Source organism: Heptranchias perlo, chromosome 20 (assembly GCF_035084215.1).
Source record: "Heptranchias perlo isolate sHepPer1 chromosome 20, sHepPer1.hap1, whole genome shotgun sequence".
Lineage (NCBI taxonomy): Eukaryota > Metazoa > Chordata > Chondrichthyes > Hexanchiformes > Hexanchidae > Heptranchias > Heptranchias perlo.
The window spans coordinates 22,791,698-22,797,759 of record NC_090344.1 but is presented as its reverse complement, the minus strand read 5'-3'; the positions used below and the strand labels follow the sequence as shown (position 1 = coordinate 22,797,759).

General features: G+C 44.0%; 1 non-coding gene across 1 annotated transcript; it reads left to right on the top strand.

The window, feature by feature from the left end:
* The first annotated feature begins 378 nt into the window (after nt 1–378).
* On the top strand, nt 379–460 carry trnal-uag (transfer RNA leucine (anticodon UAG)). Its single transcript has one exon. It is a non-coding gene; the product is annotated as a tRNA-Leu (tRNA).
* Nucleotides 461–6,062: the final 5,602 nt, after the last annotated feature.

Sequence of the window (6,062 nt, the reverse complement as noted above, 5' to 3'; positions counted from 1 at the left end):
GGAACTCTTTTCAACAAAAGGCTGTCGATGTTGGGTCAATTCATATTTTCAAGACTGAGATCGATGGAATCTTCCCCGAAAGTGTATCAAGGGATATGTGTCACAGTCGGGGAAATTGAGTTGATGCATAGATCACCCCTGATCGAATTAAATGGGGCAGCAGGTTCGAGGGGCTGAATAGTCTTCTCCTGTCCCCAATTATCAACGTCGGACTCGATGACAAGTTTTTTGAACAAGTGTTAAATGCAGTAAGCGCTCAGAAAGCCCATTAAATTCCTTCTTGCACAATTCAAAAGCACTGGACCCAGATGACAAAGAGCAAGAAAGCCGGATTTCAATCACTAGCCTCATGTTTCATTAATGATGGGCGTATTTCGTGGCAGCATGGCCGAGCGGTCTAAGGCGCTGGATTTAGGTTCCAGTCTCTGCGGAGACGTGGGTTCGAATCCCACTGCTGTCAGAATTCGTCGCAATGTTTATTTTGACGAATTCACAGAAAATCGTGGTGCAGTGTCGTCCAGCGGAGAATGCAAAAGAAGCGAAAAGTGCAGCAATGAGGATCATGGAGAGTTGCTGCACAAAGGTGGACCATTCGGCCCATTGTGTCCGTGCCGCTTTCAAATTTTTGCAGCGTTGCGATTCTATATCATGTACCCGGAGAGACTGGAGCTCGAATCCAGGATTCGTTTCAACAAGGGGATAAGACGCGTTTTCATAGGTAAGGGCGGCTCCCGTTTGCATCCTTTCCAGCAGAGTGGGACATGTCAATACGCGGTATTTATATGTCAGTAAAGGTTCGGGGAATGCCGAGATTGTGAGTTCGATTCCCACTTGGAACAAAGAATCGTTTTTCTTGTGAACAATTCGAACGGAGTTGAAGAAACAATTGGTGTTCTTCAAACTGCATCTCCTTATTGGTGTTGCCATGTGGTTTCTCCGGCATATCGTGTTCCAATACCAGATGAGAGGTTGAAAGCAGCGATTCAGCATTACGTGTTCAGAGGAGGGAGGCTGCGGTTTTGGAGCCACAGGCTTTGATTTTGATCCATCTACAAAATATGGGATTTATCGGGAGCTTTAAACCAGCGCCTTAGACCACTCAGACACGATACTTTCCATCCTGCACTTCAGCATCTACTGTTACAGGAACAGAATTACTACAAGCAAGAATAGTACCTCTGAAGCACCAATGTTCGCACGGCAGAAGAGTGTTTTGTCCAATTGGAAACCTATATGAAAGAACATGCAGTCTGGCAGAGCTAGGCGTCCAGCAGATTGAATTTTGCGCGAAGCAGATGATGAGGCTCCTTCTTGAGAGTTCTCTGGACTTTAGTGTAACAGCTCCAGGGGTCAAAATGGCCTAACGGGTGTAAGGTGCTGGGTTCAGGTCGCAATCGTCCCTGGAGGCGTGGGCTCCAATCCGAATAATTTAATGATTCTAATAAAGTTGCTTGAGTCGCTTGTTCAGGGACTTGCTCTGATTGAAATGCGATAAGTAAATGGTCCAAGTCCAGGATAAAGCGGGCATCTTCAGTCAAAAATCTCCAATTCATATAAACGTTGAAGAAAACATAAATATTTTTAATTAATAACTGCCACAACATCTGATGTACGCTGAAATATTATTCATGATTCCAACTAACAGCAACAAGCGTTGCATCAAAATAAAATTCGAGATTTTTACGAAACGAAGTAAAATGAATTCCAGCCGTTTTTTGTCGACTGTTCTTCACAGGGAGAGGAATCAAATTCACAGGAGTCACTTAGATTGTTGAGAGAATGCGCTGCAAACAAGACGGGAACCTGAGCGGGGAAAACCGCAGTGAGTGTCGCGTCAAACGGTGGAACCTCCCGCCCAAGGTTTCTGCAGTCGGCGGGAAGGAAGTTGAGGCTGAGGCTGATCAGCGTCACGTGCGAGCAGACCACCAAATAATATTCATCGAATTACATCGAAACTACAGCACAGAAACAGGCCATTCGGCCCAACTGGTCTCTGCCGGCGTTTAAGCTCCACCCGAGCATCCACCCTCCCTACTTTATCTCACCCTATCAGGATACCCTTCTGTTACTTTCTCCCTCATGGGCTTATCTGGCTTCCTCTTCAATGTATCTCGACTATTTGCCTCAACTATTCCTTGTTGTCGCGCGTTCCACATTCTTACCAGTCTATTAGCGACTATTCCTTCTGTTTATATTCATTATCCTGCAGAATATTCGATACTGTTCTCAGCATCTTCTATTACCGTTAATATTGGAGGGGTTTATACCATTGTAATGGTCGCTGCGATTATTTCCGATTTCATGGAAATTGAATAATACTAAACTAGTGAAACATTTCCTGCCGAGACACACCTTGAGGTGCAATCGGAACGTGTCTGGCAACAACTTATAAAACGATGTGTTTGAAACACGTTGTGGTCACAGTTTCTTTTTGAACAGAACTGAACCTAAATCATTCAAGATGGAAGCTTTATAATGCTTAAAAATAAACAATATCTTGCCATTAAGTTTGGCTGCTTAGTTCCACAGTGTCAAAGGGAGAATTGTCTGATTTCCTCATCTATATCACGTAAGAAACAAACACAAACACAAGGACATGCATTAAATCAGAATCAACTCACAGATGGACAAACAAAGAAAAACACAGCGAGAGACACAGACAGTATCGGGAAACACAGATAAACAGACACAAGAAATGGATGAGTACAAAATGGCCCAACACTCCTCAAACTCACCTTCTCTGCTCAAAGGAAGCTGACGGATATCAGTGAGATGTGGTATTTTAGTATTGTGATTTGGCGCCGTGGTTTAGCTCTTCAAAGCACATTATCTACACTATCTAGTAAATAGGTAGATCTTGGGGTCGATTTCCAGCGGTGCCTTTTTGTTTCCTTCGTGATATTTGGTACTTTGTGAATTTAACCAACACAATATCGCAGGGCGGAGTTGAGGTACAGATCACCCATGATCAAATTGAAAAGCTCAGCAGGTTCGAGGGGCTGAATGGTTTTCTTCTGTGGCGATGTTCCCGTACTGCTCAACGCGGGGCTTTGTGACAGGTGAAAAAACACAGACATTCTCCAGATTGAAAAATCGGGTGTTCAGAAGGAACACTCCTGGAATTGTTGGACAAATTGACCCAATGAAGCAAAACCAATTGCTCCCTTCCTGCCAGAAGAGGCAACAAATGTTGCCAGTGGGCCCAGCTATTTCGCGCGTTGGACTCTTAATTTCAGGGTCGTGGGTTCCAGCCCCACGTTGGGTGGTTCACATGTTATTGCTCACAAAGAGTTCCAGGTGCAACCTCTTATCTTCAATTAATGAAATCCAGTTTTTGAAACGGAACAACAAAGAGCTGTGTGAAAGAAAACCGTGAGCACTGGCAAATATCCAGTGCCGTCCCGATTCCACCTTTTCATTCCCTGCACGTGGGACACGGCAGATTATCTGTTCAATTCGGCTTCATTTTTTGCTGTTATTAAATATTAAGAAATGTAATGTTTAGAAGATGACAACTCTGGATCCATGAGCTTCTCTGATACCTCCTGAACGCCCGTTTCCCTATTTAATTCAACCTGAGCTCATTGACTTCTCTGATACGCTCTGTCTCTTACCTTCTCCGATCCCCTCAGCGAGTCCATGATCCTCTTTGATACCTTGTCAGCGCCCTTTCCGTTCTCTGATACCTTGAATGCCCCCTCCACACTGATATGCCCGGAGACCCCTTACATTTTCTGACACCCTCTGACAATCCGTTCCCCTATCTCAGATCCCCTTGCCCTACGGGATCACCACGAAGAAACCATTAAACTCCCTGATACCTTCTCAGAAGATTTACAGGTTTATGGTCCAATCTCGGGTTTCGGCAGCTTTCTCTGTTGGGAGAATCCAGAATGAGGGGTCTTAATCTGAAAAGTAGAGCAAAACCATTCATAAGAACATAAGAACATAAGAAATTGGAGCAGGAGTAGGCCAATCGGCCCCTCGAGCCTGCTCCGCCATTCAATAAGATCATGGCTGATCTGATCCCAACCACAAATCTAAAGAACACAAGAAGTCGGAGCAGGACCCGGCCACATAGCCCCTGGGCCCTCTCCGCCACCCAAAGGGCATTGACGGATCCGAACTCAGCTTCATGTCCAATTTCCTGCCCGCTCCCCATAACCCCTAATTCCCTTTACTTCTAGGAAACTGTCTATTTCTGTTTTAAATTTATCTAATGATGTAGCTTCCACAGCTTCCTGGGGCAGCAAATTCCAGAGACCTACCACCCTCTGAGTGAAGAAGTTTCTCCTCATCTCAGTTTTGAAAGAGCAGCCCCTTATTCTAAGATTATGCCCCCTAGTTCTAGTTTCACCCATCTTTGGGAACATCCTTACTGCATCCACCCGATCAAGACCCTTCACAATCTTATATGTTTCAATAAGATCGCCTCTCATTCTTCTGAACTCCAATGAGTAGAGTCCCAATCTACTCAACCTCTCCTCATATGTCCGCCCCCTCATCCCCGGGATTAACCGAGTGAACCTTCTTTGTACTGCCTCGAGAGCAAGTATGTCTTTTCTTAAGTATGGAGACCAAAACTGTATGCAGTATTCCAGGTGCGGTCTCACCAATACCTTATATAACTGCAGCAATACCTCCTTGTTTTTATATTCTATCCCCCTAGCAATAAAAGCCAACATTCCGTTGGCTTTCTTGATCACCTGCTGCACCTGCATACCAACTTTTTGATTTTCTTGCACTAGGACCCCCAGATCCCTTTGTACTGCAGTACTTTCCAGTCTCTCGCCATTAAGAAAATAACTTGCTCTCTGATTTTTCCTGCCAAAGTGCATAACCTCACATTTTCCAATATTATATTGCATCTGCCAAATCTCCGCCCACTCACCCAGCCTGTCTATATCCCCTTGCAGGTTTTTTATGTCCTCCTCACTCTCTACTTTCCCTCCCATCTTTGTATCATCTGCAAATTTTGTATGTTGCACTCGGTCCCCTCCTCCAAATCGTTAATATAGATTGTAAAGAGTTGGGGACCCAGCACCGACCCCTGTGGAACACCACTGGTTACTGGTTGCCAGTCCGAAAATGAACCATTTATCCCAACTCTCTGCTTCCTGTTCGATAACCAATCCTCCACCCATGCCAGAATATTACCCCCAATCCCGTGATTTTTTATCTTAAGTAATAATCTTTTATGTGGCACCTTGTCGAATGCCTTCTGGAAGTCTAAATACACTATGTCCACTGGTTCCCCTTTATTCACCCTATACGTTATATCCTCGAAGAACTCAAGCAAATTTGTCAGACATGACTTCCCCTTCATAAAGCCATGCTGACTTTGTCCTATTAAATTATGCTTATCTAAATGTTCCGTTACTGTCTCCTTAATAATAGACTCCAAAATTTTACCCACCACAGATGTTAAGCTAACTGGCCTATAATTTCCAGCCTTCTGCCGACTACCCTTTTTAAATAACGGTGTTACATTAGCAGTTTTCCAATCTGCCGGGACCTCTCCTGAGTCCAGGGAATTTTGGAAAACTATCACCAAAGCATCCACAATCCCTACTGCCACTTCCCTCAAGACCCTAGGATGGAAGCCATCAGGTCCAGGGGATTTATCCGCCTTGAGTCCCATTATTTTACTGAGTACCATCTCCTGAGTGATTTTAATCGTATTTAGCTCCTCCCCCCCGAGAGTCCCCTGTTTGTGCAGTGTTGGGATATTCTTAGTGTCCTCTACTGTAAAGACTGAAACAAAATATTTGTTCAGCATTTTTGCCATCTCCATGTTTCCCACCATTAATTTCCCGGTCTCATCCTCTAAGGGACCTATGTTTGCCTTAGCCACCCTTTTTCTTTTTATATAACTATAGAAACTCTTGCTATCTGTTTTTATATTTTTTGCTAATTTCTTTTCATAATCTAACTTCCCTTTCTTAATCAATCCTTTAGTTACTTTTTGCTGTCTTTTGAAGAATTCCCAATCTTCTATCCTCCCACTAAGTTTGGCTACCTTATATGTCCTTGTTTTTAGTCGGATACTATCCTTGATTTCT